The sequence below is a fragment of the Hylobates moloch genome, unplaced genomic scaffold (assembly GCF_009828535.3).
Source record: "Hylobates moloch isolate HMO894 unplaced genomic scaffold, HMol_V3 SCAFFOLD_20, whole genome shotgun sequence".
Lineage (NCBI taxonomy): Eukaryota > Metazoa > Chordata > Mammalia > Primates > Hylobatidae > Hylobates > Hylobates moloch.
The window spans coordinates 11,163,374-11,183,653 of NW_026652295.1; the positions used below are offsets into that span (position 1 = coordinate 11,163,374).

At 38.9% G+C, this 20,280-nt stretch overlaps 1 pseudogene; it reads left to right on the forward strand.

Moving 5' to 3' along the window:
• The first annotated feature begins 1,154 nt into the window (after window positions 1-1,154).
• LOC116460415 (uncharacterized) overlaps window positions 1,155-20,280 on the forward strand; it is a 34,234-nt pseudogene continuing 15,108 nt past the window's right edge.

The window sequence follows — 20,280 nt, forward strand, 5'->3', positions numbered from 1 at the left end:
GGTCCCACTAGAGATCTCTTGTCCTGGAAGACGCAAGGAACAAGGACCTCTTTTTCATGGAGGTCCCTGACAGGAGATGTGCCTTCCTACCCAGCGCCTACATGTGGCAGAATGTCACAGAGGGATGTGGTCAGAGTCCCCAGAGCCTTCTTTGGATTTGCAGTGCCTACATGACTCTCACAGCGCTACTAGGAGCTGTTAAATGCCTGCAACCTAACTGGCAGTGGTAGTTACATTCTACCCACCTTTGATGCTCAATCCCTCCTTGGGAGATCTCCTTTTCTGCAAGTGACTCCTGCAGAAACCCATCAACATATGTGTCTGTGTCTGGAAGAAACATTAGGAAGAACAAGACCAGGAACATGGTGCTCAGGATTCCATGATATATATTTTCATGAGATTCTTAGTTGGCTGCATCATAAATGTTCAAACTAAACTAACATAAATTACTCTTATTGCTTCACGAATCTTGATCTTTATAAAGGAAGAGCCTTATTTATAAAGAAAAGAGGCTTATTTGGCTCACAGTTCCGCAGGCTGTACAAGGAGCATGGCACCAGCATCTGCTTCTGGTGAGGGCTGCCGGGAGCTTCCACTCACAGAAGGCGAAGGAGAGCAGGCATCACACAGCAAGACGAAAAGAGCGAGAGAGAGAGGAAGACCAGGTTCTTTAGACAACCAAGGAATAGATCTACTTAAACTAGTTGAAGCAAACCAGCATCAAAACTTCTGCCCAATGACTATCATTGTTAAATACTGAAACAGGAAAGGTTCCCTTGTCCGCCTAGCAGGGTGCAGGACAGGGGAGTGGCTGGCGTCTTCAGCGCCCCGCTGCTCAAATCTCTAGGGGAGCACACAGACGGGCAGGCTGTAGGGCTCCGACCCCTCGGCCCTGTCTAGGGGTGAATGTTTACAGCTCCTGAAGCCCCAGTGGGCGTAGGTTGCAGGGTGCTCTTTTAGTTTGCCGTCTACAGGCAGTTTGTGTTAGCTCAATTAGACCCTCTACCTTGTCGCAAGGACAGAGGAATTTCCGTATCCCGGGATGTCTAGCCTTAGTGGACCGGAAGAATCGGATCACGCGGGGGCTTGAAGAATGGAGTGAGTGCAAAGGTTTTATCGAGTAGTTCTCAGCAGAAGGGGGAGCCAGAAGGGAGATGGTTTTCTCCTGGAGTCGGCCACCGGCCCTGGCTCTCCTCAGACTGCCCCGGCAAACTCCACGTCGTTCTGCTGGTCAGTGGCCTATCGGCATGCCAGGGCTGGGGCCGATGCGTTCTTCCGCCGCGATGTGCTCTTTTGGACCTGCAGCCGCTTCTGTCTCTGCCTCGCTAGGGTCTCAGGTTTTTATAGGCCCAGGATGGGGGTGTGGCAGGTCAGGGTGGTCTTGGAAAATGCAACATTTGGGCGCGAAGGCAGAAGCGCCCATTCTCACCTGGGTCTGTGGGGGTGGAGCCCTAGCCAGGGGCCACGCCCTTCCTCTACCCAGCGCTTCTCTTCTCCCACTTCCCTATCATTTATAGCGACCACACTCTTCTCTTCCCAGCACTTCCGTATCAATACTACTTAAAGCTAGCTTTGTAAATTAGTTGTTTGTTCCTAGAAAGGGTGAAGGACACCAGCTCAGAAGTATTCCTGTTGAGGAGATGTAGGATGTCGATGTCAGTTAATCTGTTCCACTGACCCTCAGATAGCCCGACAATTATCAGAAAATTCTTCCTTTTCACTGGTAGTAGGAAAAGCACTTCCATGAACACAACTCTCTTCTTATAAAATTGGATGATTATTTGGATATGCTTAGTATCTTTTAAAACCATAGGTTAATATACAGCATAGAAGAAAAGCAATTTAAGAAAAGGCTGGCTCTGAAACTCCAAAGCCGTTAAGGCCTTCTCGAAATCCATGGAAGAAAACAAAGGTGAGGTTGAATGTATTTCATATTTGGAAATCAAATAATAAATAAGGGTTCCCACTAAGGTCTGCTATATTGATAATCACTTAGACTTTTTGTGAGCTAAATCTTCTGTGGTTGCTACAGCAAATATTTATTGAATACCTTCTAAGTATGAGACTCTGTACTAGGATGTTTTAGAGATTATACAATTCTTATTTAAGATGTGATATATAGTGATTAAATCTCATTCACAAAAGTGGGGTATTAGTTGTGCTTGAGCTTATATGTAAAGGTATGTACATATACGTGTATACGGTTTGGTCTTCTTATCTGCAAATGTCCATATTGGGAGAAAATGCCAGTGCCAGTCAAAGCCAAATGAATTGTTGTGCATTGACACATAGTGTGAAAAAAAGGGCACAGCAACAAAAATGTTCCAGTCCCAATCAAGTGATAAACAAAATAAACAAAAGATATTCAAATCAACTTTAAAGAACCTGTTTTTGCTGAGTTTTGGAAGAACCATTAAGACAGTGGCTCAAGTTCCCACTTGAACATGAGTATTTGTTGTTATTTTTAATGCTAGTTTTAAGGTTGAATTCATTAATGTCATGGTTTTGAGTAACTTGAATTTTATTTACCTCTGGGCAGGTGAGCCTCCCTACAAATTACCATGATGTAGAAAACACTTGCACACATAGTATGTGTCACATGGATGTATGGTATACTTCTTAGGTCAAGTTTTCTTTTCTTCTTTTTTTTTTTTTTGTGAGACAGAGTCTTGCTCTGTCACCAGGCTGGAGTGCAGTGATGCAATCTTGGCTCACTGCAACTTCCGCCTCCCGGGTTCAAGTGATTCTCCTGCCTCAGCCTCCCAAGTAGCTGGAACTATAGGTGTGTGCCACCACGCCTGGCTAATTTTTGTGTTTTTGGTAGAGACGGGGTTTCACCATGTTGGCCAGGATGGTCTCAATCTCTTGACCTCACGATCTGCCAGCCTCAGCCCCCCAAAGTACTGGGATTACAGGCATGAGCCATGGCGTCCAGCCAAGATTTTTTCAGTTCGCATGAGAGGGAGGCCTTTGGGGAAACAGGTGGATACTGAGCTCTTCTTGGTAACAGGGAAGCCATTAGAATAGAAAGCAGTGAATCAGGTGAAGAATCAGAGTGAGGAAGGAGCCAATGAAGCTGCAGTGGGTCAGAAGCATAGTCACCGGGAGGTTAGGAGTTATCTCAGTGCATTTGCTATAAAGGAACAGCTGAGGAATGGGTCATTTATGAAGAAAAGAGGCTTAGTTGGCTCACAGTTCTGCAGGCTGTACAAAAAGCAAGGTGGCAACATCTGCTTCTGGTGAGGGCTGCAGGGAGCTTCCATTCACAGCAGAAGATGAAGGAGAGCAGGCATCACTTAGCAAGAGGAAGGGAGCAAGAGAGAGAGGGGAGAGGTACCAGGCCCTTTCAAACAACCAGCTCTCAGGTAAGCGAATAGAGCAAAAACTCCTGCATTACCACAAGTCAGTACCAAGCCATTCATGAGAGATCCGCCCCCGTGACCCAAACACCTCCCACCAGTCCCCACCTCCAACAAGGGATCAAATTTCAACATGAGATTTGGAGCAGACAAATATTCAAAGTAATCAGGAACTCTGGCAGAACTTCAAATGCCAAGAGTAGAATTTTGAGGTTAAAATTAATGGCCATGGTAGTTACTAAAAGCTTTTGAAATATGAGTGGGTTTAATTATTTGACTGAGTTGATGTCAATAGCCTGAGATAGTAACAATGATGATTGTGTGCTGTTCTTCAGCCCTTCCCACTAAGGAAAGTTCTTCGAAGCCCACAGCCAGCTTGCAGGTGGACAGGGCGGATAAAAAAAAAAATGGTCATGAACATAAGCATGATTCTGCCATTTTCTATGGCTCTGGACAGACCAGTTACCTGAGATACCTCCAAAATTCATTTAGAAAGATGTGACAAGAAGGTTTCAGTGTTAGAACGTTGGCGTCTAAGTTATTTATGGCAGAGTCCCAGCTGCCGCCAGAATTCCCCTTCTTAAAATAACCAACAGGTGGGTGACCTGGTCTTAAAGAACATTGTGTCAGAGTATGCATGGGATACAATATTGCCTTCTTTCTTTTCTTGCTTAGGTAGTACTACCTTTAGCTAGTAATAAAACCCCTTGAATTTTGGAATTCAGATATCAGAAAAAAGCTGCTAGCTCAGTGCCTTTTATATACACATAGATATTTAATACATGTTTTTGCTTATTGATTGGTAAAAACTCCTAAAGATAGGTGCATGCTGGTGTGTGTGTATGTATATTGCAATCCTAGAGCAACCATTAAGAAAATAACTGAAAACTATAGTGAAAAATCATTAAAGGAATTAAAATGTTACAATAGAAAATACTCACTTAATGCAAAAGAAAGCAGTAAGAGAGGAACGAAATGGGAAAAGATAAGTAATAGAAAAAAGAGAAAGTAAAATGGCAGATGTAAATACAACAAAATGTAAATATAATGACATTAAACGTGAATGGATTAAACAATCCAATCAAATGAAGAGATTGTCAGATTGAATTGAAAAATAAGAAGATTCAACTATATTCAATACACAGGAGACATATATTCAATTCAAAGATAAAAATAGGTTGAAAGTATCACTCAAACAGCAACCATAAGAGAGCTGGAGTGAATGTGCTATCAGATAAAGTAGACTTGAAAACAAAAACAGATGCTCCTTGACTCATGATGGGGTTATAAACTAATAAACCCATTGTAAGGTGAAAATATTGTGGAGTTGACTTATGACATTTTCAACTTATGATCAATTTATCCCGACATAACTCCATTGTAAGTTAAGAAATGTACTCAATGTGCATTTCTTTGGCACCATTGTAAAGCTGAAAAATTAAGTAAAACTTCATAACTTGGGGACTATCTGTAATATTACTAGAGATAACAGAGCTTATTATCTGATAAAAGGGTCAATCTATCACATTATATTATAAAGATATAATAATTATAAACATATATGCACCTAACAGCAGAGCCCCAAAATATATAAAACAAAAACTGACAGAATTGGAAGGGAGAAATAGACAATCTAACAAAATAGTTGGCGATTTTAATACCCCACTCAACAAGAGCATAATATAAGTTCATCAGAAGCACACATGGAACATTTTCAAGGATATATATACCATTGCTTGTGAAAATGTAAAATGGTGCAGCCATTTTGGAACACAGCTGATAAGTCCCTCAAAAGGTTAAATATAGGGTTATCAAATTAACATATGACTTAAGAATTCTGCTCCTAGGCATAGATGCAAGAGAAATGAAAACACATGTTTATATAAAACTTACACACAAATATCTATGACTTTATTTATAATAACTAAAAAGTGAAAACAACCCAAATGTCCATGAATTGATAAATGGACAAGTCACATGTGCTATATCTGTATGATGAAATATTATTTGGCAAAAACATTTAAAGTAATCGTATATGTTACAACATGAAAGCCTTCAAAATGTTATGCTAAGTAAACTAAGACAGTCACAAAAGATCACAGGCTATATTATTCTGTTTATATAAAATATTCAGAATAGGCAAATCTATAGAGATTGAAAGTAGATTAGTCATTGCCCAGGTCTGGGTAAGTTGGGAGAAAATGGAGAGTGACAGCTAATGGGTACAGGGTTTCTTTTGGGGGTGATGAAAATGTTCTAAAATTGACTGTGGTAATGGTTGCTCAATTTTGTTAATGCACTAAAAAACATTAAACTGTATACTTAAAATGAGTGAATTCGATGATATGAGACTTATATCTCAATAAGATTGTGAAGAAATATTTCAAAGACCTCATTCTCCTTGCCCAGTCATTTTACTAGGTATCAGGTAATAAGGTGTAACTGGAAATTTCTTGTTAAATAAAAAGGTAAAACTTTAGATGAAAGGACTTTTGCCTCTGTGTTTTCTTTCCACCTTCAATTTTTATGTGATATTTGAAGCTTCAGTGGTCATCTTTTAGCCCTGAGGCAAGAAAAATGAGTATGAAAGCCAACCCACTAAGGATAGTGGAGAGAAAATGTGGAAAGAACTTGGCCCTTGGTGGCATTAATGAGCAACTAAGCCAGTGCTGACAATCGTCTTCATCATATATCTTGTTACATGAGCCAATTTTGAGGCTGGTTCTTCTGTAGTTGAAGACAAATGCATTCCTAACTTATAAGAGAAGAAAAGGTAAAATGTTTATTTAAAGAAATAGGCAAAGAGCTAACTTCTTGAAAACTTATCATTGGTTATGCAAGAAGGAAGCGATTCCTCAATATTTACCTCATACCAGGCATATATGTCTATTTTGCTATATTTAATCTTCCCAACAATATCATGAGACAGTTATGATTCTTTGCCATTTATAGATGAGAAAGCTAAGGCTTGATAGGATAAATAACTTGTAGAAAATCATGGGAAGGAGCAGAGAGGGATTTGAGCATTGGCTTGTCTGACTCTAATGTCTATGTTATTTATACTGTCTCATGTTACTCCTTTGTGCAATTGCCATGGCTTTGTTTTGATTATACAAAAATGTCTCATCATGGTCATGTTCACCTCTGAAAACTTATGAGCCTTTTCTATGAGGACTTTTCTTTTTTGCCCTTTTTTAGCAAGCACTCCCCAAATTTTTGCCTCATTTCTAATCAATGCCTTAGCTGGGTCTTCTTATATAAACTGGTAATTTAGTACCCTAGCAACCAGTTCTACCACAGGATTAAATATAAAATTGCTTTAGTTACAGAACTTAGAGTACAAAAATATTGGCTTACACCAGAAATTGTTTTCTTAAGGTTCGACATCTCTTCTAGAAGAAATTATCTCCAATTAAGATTTAAACAGACAATGTTCCTTTTTTAACTTAACAATCTTAACTCTTGAGGCCAGTTTTATTTTACCTTATATGAAGACAATCTTTTTTGTTAGACAGAAGGAAGATAAGTTCATCATAAAAAACTTTGAAACTACAAGAGAGTTGGCTAAGGAAAAATATCCACTCCTTTCTACCTCTAACAAATAATATTTTGATGTATTTCCTTCTAGTGTTCTTGCTATTTATTACATGCCTAGATTTGCATAACTGTGATCTTACAATTTCTTTATATTTATCCAATTTTGTGTTACACATTTTAAATGAATTCTATCATCAGCATTTTCAATATATGAGATGTTTTTATAAGTTATGCCGTCCTTCACTCTCCTTCACTTTCTTCTTTTAAGCTGTCAAAGCACTTCCAAAATATTTGAGAATAATAGTCACCAAAAAGTGAATTAAACAGAAATAATGTTGTGATAAATAGAGACTGTGTATGTGCATATTTATAAATACAGTATTTACCTATTGACTACACCACACACATTCTCCTTTCCACAGCTTAGATGTTTTAAGTTGTGTTTTTGTGTTAAATTGCTTTGTATATGTTATAAAGGAAAAATATAATGTAAAAAATAAACATAAAAATGGAGAATTAGTGGAGGGTGATTTTCTCTGCAATAATTTTTGATGTTCTTCACCACAATTAGACACCAGAAAAGTTACAGAAAAATCGGTGAAATTATTTTACTTATTCCTAGAATGGCATAGAAAGGATAATAGAAAATTAGCCATAAAATATTCCTCCTTGAGGCTATGAATCTTTCTCCATTACCCCAAAGCACTTAGATCATAATTCGGTCATGGTGCATGATGTTATGAATAATGAACATTATGATTTCCTAACTGGTGTGTCATACTTTGTAAAAATCTTTAGAATTTTTTGCAGACGGAGATGTTTATAAGAAAACTGGAAAGAGAATTGAGTTATGTATGCTTGTATGTGTGTGTGCACACACGCCCATGGGCATTCTTGCACTAATTGATTTGAATGCTATGTGTGTAGCAATTGGTGACTGAATTCTTTCTTGCCTTTGGCATTAACATGTAGGCCATAACCCAGAGATGAATATTAATCACGTTCTATAATTATCCTTTCAGTTATAAATATATAAATATTATAAATATATAGACCAATGCCTATATCTAGATATGGTTTATGCATATTTAAAGAGATAATTATACATATAATTATATATGTATTATGTAATATGTGTTACATATAATCAGTGCTATTTCAATTAGACTGCTCTGACTTTTAAAAGTTAGTCATTGCTACCCTGTCAGAGAATAAAACTAATTAACTTTCAGAAATTTGGGAACAGAAATGAGCTTGGCTTACTCATGAACAGGGAAATATTTGTTCTGACCTGAGCAAAGGTTACTTGATGAGACTATAAAAAGTCAAGTCGAATAGATTGAGTGAAGTGCTAAATTATAAAATATGAAAAATGTTAATTAAACTGTGGAGTTTTTTTTTTTGCCTCTTCTCATTTCTTTGTAGTTATAATTGCAAAATAGTCTCCCAAATATCTGTAAGTTCTGAACAGGTAAAAGGGCCTGAGTTCCCATGAAGGTAAAGAAAAGATAATAAGAATAACTTGTGCTTGCCCAGAGTGGACCACTTTGCAGAGAACTTCCATCATATTATTAAAGTGTCCACGTTCCTTGTCAGAATTCCAACCAAAAAGAGCTAAACAATGGGATACTGGACATCAGAGAAAAGGAAGGAATGTTTTAGTTTCACACCACAACCTCAGCTGTTTCCCACCTTCTTCCATGGGCTTATTGCTGTGTCCTGTGAAGGCAACTCACTCGGGTCTGTTTCTGGTCGGTATTCCGTAGTTTAGCTTCAGCTTTCTCTTTCCATCTTCCATCTATCAATCTTTTGTCTCAGAACTCTGTACCTGCTTCTACTTTCCAAGTTGGCTAACTAGTTGATGAAATTCACAAATCTGCATCGATTTTTTTTTTTTTTGATACAGAATCTTGCTCTGTTGCCCAGGCTGGAGTGCAGTGGCACGATCTCGGCTCACTGCAGCCTCTGCCTCTCAGGTTCCAGCGAGTCTCCTGCCTCAGCCTCCCGAGTGGCTGGGATTACAGGCACCCACCAACACGCCTGGCTAATTTTTGTATTTTTAGTGGAGACGGGGTTTTGCCATGTTGGCCAGGCTGATCTCGAACTCCTGACCTCCGGTGATCCGCCTGCCTTGGCCTCCCAAAGGGCTGAGATCATAGGCGTGAGCCACCGCGCCCAGCCTGCATTGATTTCTTAAGATGATCTATGATGGCTAGCTTGTCTTCTCTCAGCATCTAAACTTCAAATCACCTTAATCCCTTTGTCTCTCTCCTTATTTTTCATCTTTGGTTACTCATCAAGTCTTTTTTTACTTCCCTTCAGATTTTCTCTTTTATCCACAGATTATTTAGAAGTTTGTTGCTTCATTTTTTGGTGTTAGGAGATTGTTTTGGTCTTCCTATTATTCATTTTTGGTTGATTCCTTTGTGGTTAGAGAACACAGCTCTGAATAATTTCATGTTTTTATTGTCTTCTATTTATCCCATTGGCAAGGGAGAAATTTCTACTCTAGGGTTCCTGGGATGGCCAAACTTAAGACACTCAATACTGTACAGATGAGCTTGACAGCAGTTTATCAGTTACATATACCCATAGCCTGCAATAGGAGGGCACTGCGCACCATCCAGGGCTATATAGGTGTTGCACTTGGGAAAAGTGTACAACTGGGGGTTGTGTGAGGTAGGCTTTGCAGTATTAAGAGGATGGAGAATCCCCTGATTTTCACAGGCATATGTGATTGGCATGTTTGAATAATTCCATAGCTGCAAGGGTAACTTGCTACTCAGAGATGTGCAGGCACTGCATCCGTTCCTCTTCATAGGAGGGTTGCTTGGCTAAGGGGACCTTAGCCACACTAGCAGAGTGGGGAGGGGAACTTGTGATTAGGCCAGATGAGGCTCTCTCAATTTTACCAGCTATCAAGGCAGCACACAATATGGAGCCTTTATTTTAGGCCTTACACTGCATCTCAATTATTTTCAGTTTTGGGGAATTTGTTAAATGGCTCAGGATGTGGTCTATCTTGGTCTATGTCCTGTGGGCACTTATATTCTGCTATTGCTAGGTGAAGTGTTCTGTAGATGCCAATTAGATTTTGTTAGTTGATGGTGATGAGTTCTTCAGTATCCATGCTGCTTTCCTATCTAATCATTCTATTAATTTTTGAGATGAGGGTGCTAAGATCTTGTAATGGTAGATTTATCTCTTTCTCCATTAAATTCTATCAGTTTTGGCTTTACATATTTTGCAGCTCTGTTGTTTGATGTATACACATATAAGATTGTTATATCTTCTTGGTTAATTGAAACTTTTATTATTATAAATGTCCCTTTATGTTTCTGGTAATTTTCTTTACAGTCTACTTTATCTGACACTAATATAGCCGCTCCTGCTTTCTTTTGATTAGTGTTTGCATGATTTTTTAATCCTTTTTCTTTCAATATGATTGTATTATTACATTTAAAGTCATATTCTTACAAAAAGTATATAGTTGGGTCATGTTTTAAAATTCATTCTGCCAGTCTCTGTTGTTTAATTGGAAGGTTTAGATCATTTAAATTTAATGTAATTATTGTTATGTTAGTCAGCCATCTTAGTTTTTGTTTCCTATCTGCTCCAGTTTTCATTTATTTACTTGTTCCTGTCTTCCTGTGGGTTATTTGAACATTTTTTAGAATTCAATTTTGATTTATTTATAGTGTTCATGAATATATATCTTTCTAAATATTTTTTAGAGGTTACTCAAGGTATAACATTCTATACACATACGTTATCATAGTTTACTGGTATCACCATTTCCCAGTTCAAGTGAAGTATAAGAACCTTTCTTTTATGTCCCTTTACCCTCCCCCATTGTAACACAATTATCTTAAATATTTTCTTTACATATTTTGAGCACCATAGCAAACACTGTCGTATTTTTTCTTTCAATCCTCAAACGTGATTTAGAGGATTCAAGAGAAGAAGAAAAATACATTGTATTTACCTATATTTTTTCTTATGTTCTTTTTACATTCCTGACACTGCATGATTGTTTTATGTTGTTCCCTCTCTGTTTAAAGAGCTTCTTTTTCAATAGGTCTGTTGGTAACAAATTCACTTAGGTTTTCTTCAGCTGAGAATGTCTTGATTTCCTCTTCATTCCTTAAAGATATTTTTACTGGACATAGGATTCTGGGTTGATGGTTCTTTACTTTCAGCACTTGAAAAATGTGCCAATTCTTTCTGGCCTCCTTGGTTTATGTTGAGAAACCGATTATTATTCAAATTGTTCTCCCCCTATAAGTAAGGAGTTGTTTCTCTCTCAGTGCTTCCAACATTTTTTCTTTGTCTTTAGTTTTCAGAAATTTGACTCCATACCTGAGTGTGGATTACTTTGGGTTCATCTTGTTTAGGTTTTTCTCAGCTCCTTGAGCTGCAGGTTTATGTCTTTGATGAAAGTTGAAAGTTTTCAGCCATTATTTCTTTGAATATTTTTCAGTCTCAACGTCTTTTCCCTTCTATTTCTAGGACTCTAATGACACAAATGTTAGCTTTCTTGTAATAGTCCCATGTGTCCCTGAAGCTCTGTTCATTTTTCATTTTTTTTTCTAGTCTATTTTTACTCTGTTGATACCATTGAGTAATTTCTATTCTATCTTCAGGTTCACTGAATCTTTCCTCTGTTCCCTCCGTTCTTTTGTTAAGTTCATCTACAGCATTAAAAAAATTTCAGTTATTGTATATTCAGTCCTAAAATTTCCATTTAGCTCTACTTTATATTTCCTATTTCTTTGCTAAGACTTTATTTTTAAATTTGTTTCAAGCATGTTCTGAGTTGTGTGTTGAAGGACTTTTTATGATGGCTGCTTTAAAATTTTTGTCAAACAACTCTAATATCCCATTCATTTCAGCATTGGCCTCTATTACTTGTATTTTTTAATGCAGTATGAGACCTTCCTGTTTCTTGGTATGAGTGATTTAGATTGAAACTGGTCATATTGAGTCTTACATTATGAAACTGTAAATCTTAATGAACTTTATATTTTGGTGGTCTTTTTCTGCTACCACTTTGGGAGGAGATGAGAGATATACCCTTGTTTCTGCAGGTGGGAACAGAAATCCAGGCTCACCACTCTGCCTCTATTGACACCTGGGGAGAAAGGTCCTTATTACTGTCATGGTGATGGGAGTTCTGGCTTCCCCTAGGCCTCCAGATATACCTCTTTGATATACTGGCTGGGAGGCATAGGAGTGCCTCAATACCACTCACCATGTGATCCCTACTGACACCATGGTGGAGGGTTGGCTCATTACTACTGGTAGTAGTGAAATTCTCAACTCTTCACAAGGCCTCTCAGACACTACCTCATCAGGAAGGAGATGTGCCTGGACTTCCACCCCCTTGACTGGGGTGGAAGTCTAGGCTCCCACATGGTCTACACTGACACCTCAAGTGGGACACTCATTACTGCTCATTGGGAATGGAAGTCTGGGCTCCCTACTCAACCTGGCAAAGAGATTGGGAAGCCTTTCTACAGTTTGATAAGGATGGAAGTCTAGGTTCTCAACTTAGCCTTTGCTGGTGTAAGTGGGAATGTGGCCATAGGGTCTTTTTACCCCACTGTGGTGCTTGGCTACAGTGCAGTGTTTACTTTTCTAAAAATTTTCCATTTTGCTAGACTGTTCCATTTCTGATCCTTTGGCTCAACAGAGAGGGATTTTGTTGGGCTTTGTTTGGTCTGTGTTTGTGGACATTACAAGATTATTGGCTTTTTTAGTACCTGATTTGGGATATATGGGGAAAATAAAAAAAGGTAGAGAACCCTCTGTCATGTCATTTTTTAGGTTCTGAGGTTCCTAGCTAGTCTGCCTTCTTTCCACCTTTCAGAGACTTCTCATGTTTGTTTCATATATAATGCCTGGGGTCGGGGAGCAATTTAGTTGTTCTTAGTGGAAGGTATAGAGAAAAAATTTTCTACTCCATCTTTCTGTAAGTAGAGATGTCCCCATTAAGTTGTTTTGATTCTACCACCTAATTACAAAATATTATTGATTTTCCTAAGTGTTGGGTTATCATGTAAGAATTCCCCAATTCTTGAATACATAAGAATTATAAATGCAGCATATTGTAAAATATATTTCAATTATTTTATAGTATCATGTATTATATACACAAAATCTTATAAATATATATTATTGTGTATTACATATACATAAAGTGCCAACAATACAAAATATACTATTTTTGGAAGCCATTGAAAGGTGCTGTTCAGGTCTTTCCCATGATAAGCATAGTGTTTGATGGCCCCAGCTGTCACCCTCTGGATTCACCACTACATACACTCCAAGGCCATGCTTCCCACAGGCTGCCCCCAGCACAATGGGATACTAATTGTTTTAGTCTGTTTTCACACTGCTATAAAGGACTGCTAGAGACCGGGTAATTTAGAAAGAAAAGAGTCTTGACTCACAGTTTTGTATGGCTAGGGAAGCCTCAGGAAACTTAATCGTGGCAGAAGGGGAAGCAGGCATGTCTTTTTTTTTAATTATGTTTTTTAAATTTATTGTTTTAATTGTACTGTAAGTTCTAGGGTACATGTGCACAACGTGCAGGTTTGTTACATATGTATCCATGTGCCATGTTGGTTTGCTGCACCCATTAACTCATCATTTACATTAGGTATTTCTCCTAATGCTATCCCCCTCCCTTCCCCCACCCCACGACAGGCCCCGGTGTATGATGTTCCCCACCCTGTGTCCAAGTGTTCTCATTGTTCAATTCCCACCTATGAGTGAGAACATGCGGTGTTTGGTTTTCTGTCCTTGCGATAATTTGCTCAGAATGATGGTTTCCAGCTTCATGCTTGTCCCTGCAAAGGACATGAGCTCATCCTTTTTTATGGCTGTGTAGTATTCCATGGTGTGTATGTGCCACATTTTCTTAATCCAGTCTATCATTGATGGACATTTGGGTTGGTTCCAAGTCTTTGCTATTGTGAATAGTGTCGCAAGAAACATACGTGTGTAGGTGTCTTTATAGCAGCATGATTTATAATCCTTTGGGTATATACCCAGTAATGGGATCACTGGGTCAAATGGTATTTCTAGTTCTAGATCCTTGAGGAATTGCCACACTGTCTTCCACAATGGTTGAACTAGTCTACACTCCCACCAACAGTGTAAAAGTGTTCCTATTTCTCCACATCCTCTCCAGCACCTGTCACTTCCTGACTTTTTAATGATCTCCATTCTAACTGACCTGAGATGGTATCTCATTGTGGTTTTGATTTGCATTTCTCTGATGGCCAGTGATGATGAGCAATTTTTCATGTGTCTGTTGGCTGCATAAATGTCTTCTTTTGAGAAGTGTCTGTTCATATCGTTCGCCCACTTTTTGATGGGGTTGTTTGGTTTTGTCTTGTAAATTTGTTTAAGTTCTTTGTAGATTCTGGATATTAGCCCTTTATCAGATGGGTAGATTGCAAAAATTTTCTCCCATTTTGTAGGTTGCCTGTTCACTCTGATGATAGTTTCTTTTGCTGTGCAGAAGCTCTTTAGTTTAATTAGATCTCATTTGCCTATTTTGGCTTTTGTTGCCATTGCTTTTGGTGTTTTAGTCATGAAGCCCTTGCCCATGCCTATGTCCTTAATGGTATTGCCTAGGTTTTCTTCTAGGATTTTTATGGTTTTAGGTCTAACATTTAAGTGTTTAATCCATCTTGAATTAATTTTTGTATAAGGTGTAAGGAAGGGATCCAGTTTCAGCTTTCTACATATGGCTAGTCAGTTTTCCCAGCACCATTTATTAAATAGGGAATCCTTTCCCCATTTCTTGTTTTTATCAGGTTTGTCAAAGATCAGATGGTCGTAGATGTGTGGCGTTATTTCTGAGGGCTCTGTTCTGTTCCATTGGTCTATATCTCTGTTTTGGTACCAGTACCATGCTGTTTTGGTTACTGTAGCCTTGTAGGATAGTTTGAAGTCAGGTAGCGTGATGCCTCCAGCTTTGTTCTTTTGGCTTAGGATTGTCTTGGCAATGTGGGCTCTTTTTTGGTTCCATATGAACTTTAAAGTAGTTTTTTCCAATTCTGTGAAGAAAGTCATTGGTATTTGATGGGGATGGCATTGAATGTATAAATTACCTTGGGCAGCATGGCCATTTTCACGGTATTGATTCTTCCTATCCATGAGCATGGAATATTCTTCCATTTGTTTGTGTCCTCTTTTATTTCACTGAACAGTGGTTTGTAGTTCTCCTTGAAGAGGTCCTTTACATCCCTTGTAAGTTGGATTCCTAGGTATTTTATTCTCTTTAAAGCAATTGTGAATGGGAGTTCACTCATGATTTGGCTCTCTGCTGTTATTGGTGTATAGGAATGCTTGTGATTTTTGCACATTGATTTTGTATCCTGAGACTTTGCTGAAGTTGCTTAGCAGCTTAAGGAGATTTTGGGCTGAGACAGTGGGGTTTTCTAAATATACAATCAGGTCATCTGCAAACAGGGACAATTTGACTTCCTCTCTTCCTATTTGAATTCCCTTTGTTTCTTTCTCTTGCCTGATTGTCCTGGCCGGAAATTCCAACACTATGTTGAATAGGAGTGGTGAGAGAGGGCATCCCTGTCTTGTGCCAGTTTTCAAAGGGAATGCTTTCAGTTTTTGCCCATTCAGTATGATATTGGCTGTGGGTTTATCATAAATAGCTCTTATTATTTTGAGATACATCCCATCAATACCTAGTTTATTGAGAGTTTTTAGCATGAAGGGCTGTCGAGTTTTGTCGAAGGCCTTTTCTGTATCTATTGAGATAATCGTGTGGTTTTTGTCTTTGGTTCTGTTTACATGATGGATTATGTTTATTGATTTGCATATGTTGAACCAGCCTTGCATCCCAGGGATGAAGCCAACTTGATCGCAGGTATGTCTTATATGGTGGCAGGAGGGAGAGAATGAGCAAAAGCGGGGAAAGTGCCTTATAAAACCATCAGATCTTGTGAAAACTCACTCACTATCACAAGAGCAGCATGGGGGAAACCCCCATGACCCAAGGACCTCCCATCAGGTCTCTCCCTCGACATGTGGAGATTATGGGGATTATAACTCGAGATGAGATTTGGGTAGGGACACACAGCCAAATCATGAAATGAATGCAGGCCATCTCTGAGATATTCAGAACTCCTCTGCTTGGTGATTTTGACTAGAAGACTCCAAATGAGCCTGGCAAACTATTCATGGAATTTTCTTGACACTTTCTTGGAACATTCCAAGACTCTTCCTACTTTATGGATGTCCATCCCCCTCCTCTCCTTCACAGGTGTCATGTCTGCTCCATGGTCCGAAGGCTCTGCCTGCCTCCTCTGCTGCTCTCCTCCATTTCTTCTTCATAGATTTGTACCTCATGCAAATCTAATCTCATCTTGGCATCTACTTTTCAGAGGATCTGAACTGGCACAGTCAGCTGGTGACACAACCACCAAGTACTTTATATATCTAGACCTAGTTTTAGGAATAGATATATTAAATAGATGGACCTGTAGATATATAATACATCGTACTATATAATCTGTAGCACTATGTACACAAACACATGCATTGTGCAGGATGATTTGATCATCACAGAGTATCATTGATATGAAAATTCTGGTAGGGGCAGGGACAGTGTGGCTCACCAGTAGCCAACTAACTATCTCCCACATATCAATCCACAGTATGGTTCAAATTCATGCCTTTTTAATATTACAAATTCTAATGTCGTCAACCTTCACAGTTAGTCATAAATTTTTGAAAGAACAAAACTCTACATAGCCTTTGTAGATGGAATGTTCTCGAAATGCAGACACATACTATATTTGCACAGTCCAATGAGGTTGCCACTAGCTAAGTGTGGCTATTGAATCCTTAAAATATGACTAGCGTGACTATGGAATTTTTATGCTATTAATATGTTTAATATTATTTAATTTTAATGAATTAAAATTTAAATTTAAAATTTAAGTAGGCACATGTGGCTAGGAGCCACCATAATGAACAGTGTAGGCTATGGTATGTCACAAATCCTTACCTTAGCTCCTATTCCAGTATTACTACCTGATATGGTTTGGCTCTGTGTCCCCACCCAAATCTCATCTTGTAGCTCCCATAATTCCCATGTGTTGTGGCAGTGACCCAATAGGAGATGGTTGAATCATGGGGGTGGGTCTCCCATGCTGTTCTCATGATAGTGAATAAGTCTCATGAGATCTGATGATTTTACAAATGGGAGTTTCCCTGCACAACCTCTCCCTTTGCCTGCCGCCATCCATGTAAGATGTGACTTGCTCCTCCTTGCCTTCTGTCATGATTGTGAAGCCTCCCCAGCCATGTGGAACTGTGAGTCCAATTAAACCTCTTTCTTTTGTAAACTGCCCAGTCTCGGGTATGTATTATCAGCAGCATAAAATCAGACTAATACACTACCTGAGACCAGGCCTTCATCCTCACATGCCTGGACTCTTACAATAGCTTTCCAAATCTTCTCGATGTTTCACCTCTCCTAACCCCCAGGTAGCCTCTAAGTTGCCACTATGGTGATTTTTCTAAAATACAAAATCAGGTCACTTCTCAGCTAAAAAGACCTCCCAGAGGTGAGACTGTGGCTGACTCAATTGATGCATTCTCTTCCTTTCCCTTATACCTGGCCCCGTATATATCTGGTTGCCTAATAAATGTCTAGTGGGAGAAAAATGAACATATTTCAACTGTGGGATATTCTGGAGATAGTTTGTCTTAAATTACCCTAATATGAGGAATTAGGCCTCCTAAATTAGGAAGACAATGAGGGCATATTTTTGGGAGGTGACATAAATATATATAATCTTTATGAGACTTACTATATTCTAGTGGGCAGGCCTTGTTCCCAAGCATCCCCTGTCTATTATCAATGCAATGGACAGGAGAAAAGCACATTTCTGGACCTCTTCCAAAGTGACCCTTTGTGAGACAGCCACCCTGGCTTAATGTGAGGGAAATAAGATTCTCAAGAAGGGAAAATCTTATTTGTGAAACATTAGACACCATTTTCAGTCCAATGAATCACTTCATTATTTCACTAATAAATCCATTGCTTTCCTTAGTAAAGCCTCTCCTTAGCAAGGTGAAACATGAGTAAAAGGAATATGATCAATAGCAAAGCTTATTTAAGTTTGATCCTTGTCATAAAAAACATTTTGAGTATTAGCAGTGTTTTCTGTTTCTCAGAGACAAGTGCATGCACACACACATACACACACACACCCTTGAGTGTATGTTTGAATACATGAAATCCCCAGATGTGCACAAGAATTTTCCTCTTCTCCTCCCCACAAAATGTACTTCTGTTTTCATCCCATCAGTGGGTCTTCCCACAGAAAACACTCCTCCGTCCCATCGCGGTCTTCTCAATGGGGGATGCAGTTGGTTTCTCTGCTCAGTGAACTTTCGTTTTTTCAGGGAGGAAGATTTAATTGCAGGGTTTCACATTAAAAAATAATGTTTAGACTGGGAGGGCTCAGCCACATTCAAGGAATGTGGTTTGCTCAGAAATGAGTGGCATAAATCCCCTGCTTTTTGCCGGCAGGGAACTCAGGAAGAAACTCTTTGGTTGTTGTTGAAATAATCCATATTTGATTACATTTCTTTCAAACAAGTGCTTGATTCACTTGGAACCCAGTTGTTAGGCTTGATGCATGGTCAAAAAAAATCTACAGTTGCATATGTTGTTCATGTCCATGTGTTTGGAAAATCCCATAATTCAGTTGCTGTAAAGCTGGCTCCTAAATATTTTTTTGCACACCGCAATAACATTTAATTATTTTGCAACTTGCAGTTATGACTCTGACTGTTCTAAATCCTTTGCCTTACTTTATCATTAGTGACAAAGTTGTACTGTTTTAATTCAGCTCAGGCATGAAAGATGATTTTATTATATGCTTGTCCCTTCCTTGACCAGAGGCTAAAAAAGTCACTTGTCTGGTTAAGCCAGCTACAAACTGCAGGAAGTAAGATATCACCTGGGGTAGCCTGTTTATTGGGAATACACTAAAATAAAGTGGTAGGAAACAGCTCTCCCTGCAATTATACATCAAGCTCTAATTTTCCATTCTGAAACATCAACATTCAACCTCTAAATCTGACTTTCTTGTGCATGTCACTAGCTTTATGCTTTAGCTCAGACAGTGAAATTTCCCAACTCATCCTCCTGCTGTTCAGCTTTTTGTTGTGGCTGCATAGCAAAGCTCATGTTATCTTACTCCTTTGGAAAAGGCACTGTGAAAGTTCCTTTCCCCCTGTTAAAAACCGGACGTGCTTATTGGCAGGCTGAAGCATATAATGCAGCCATGTATACATTTATTTCCAGTGTGAATGTCTTTACTCGTTGTGAAGAGAGCAAACTTTTGCACTAGCAAACTGTTGCAGATGAATGATTTCCTTTTCAACAGGACAGTGATGTGAAAGGCTTGCTAATACAGACATATTTGTACAATCTCTACATACTTGAAAAAAGCCAGATGCAAAAGAGTATATACTGTGTGATTCCATTTGTGTAGAGTTCAAAATAAACAAAAAGAATCCCAGGTGTTGGAAGCCAGCATAGTGGTTACTCCTGAGGGGCTAGACTAGAAAAGGCATGAGTGGTGTTTCTGGGTGCTGATAGTGTCCTGATTTTTGGTCTTCATTATGGTTGCATGGGTGCGTTCACTTCATGAGGATGTATGGAGGGTACACTTACAATACACGCACTTTCTGTTTGTATCATAAGTTTCAATCAGAGATTACACTAAAATACACCAAAAATGTTCTTCATGCAGGTCATCAGGATAGTAAGGATTTGAGGGTTTGGACCTAAGAGGTTCTGCATTTACAGCGCAGGATGTTATTGCTGTTTTTCTTCTTTTTTATGTCTCATGACTATTAAGCACCAAAATGCCACGCTGTAAGTGACCAGTTCCAGTTCTTTTTCTGAGAACATAAGCTGATTGCTTGCTTTCCTGGTACATAAACATGAATCGAGTGTGATGAATTTTTCAAAAAGCACTCTATGGCTAAGACAGCTCCGAGAATAAACACCAAGGCCTCTGCCCACGAAGAGAAGCATTTTAAACAATACTCTCAACCACCCCCAATCCAACTGCCACCAAACGGTTGAGCTGAAGGGTAAAAGCCCAAGTGTGCTGCAAAACCTGTGAGCAGGAAGTCAGGCAGCATAGGTAATGATATCTACTCAGAGCCAGATTCACATCCTACTTAACTCCACGGGAATTCTCAACAGTTGGTCTTGACAACTCCGGCAATGCCGAGGCTCATTAACCTGTTTGCAGGTGCTCTGCTTTCTAATCCGCCTGTGTTTAGAGAGAAACGTCCTCAAAATTCTCTGATGCAGGCTGCC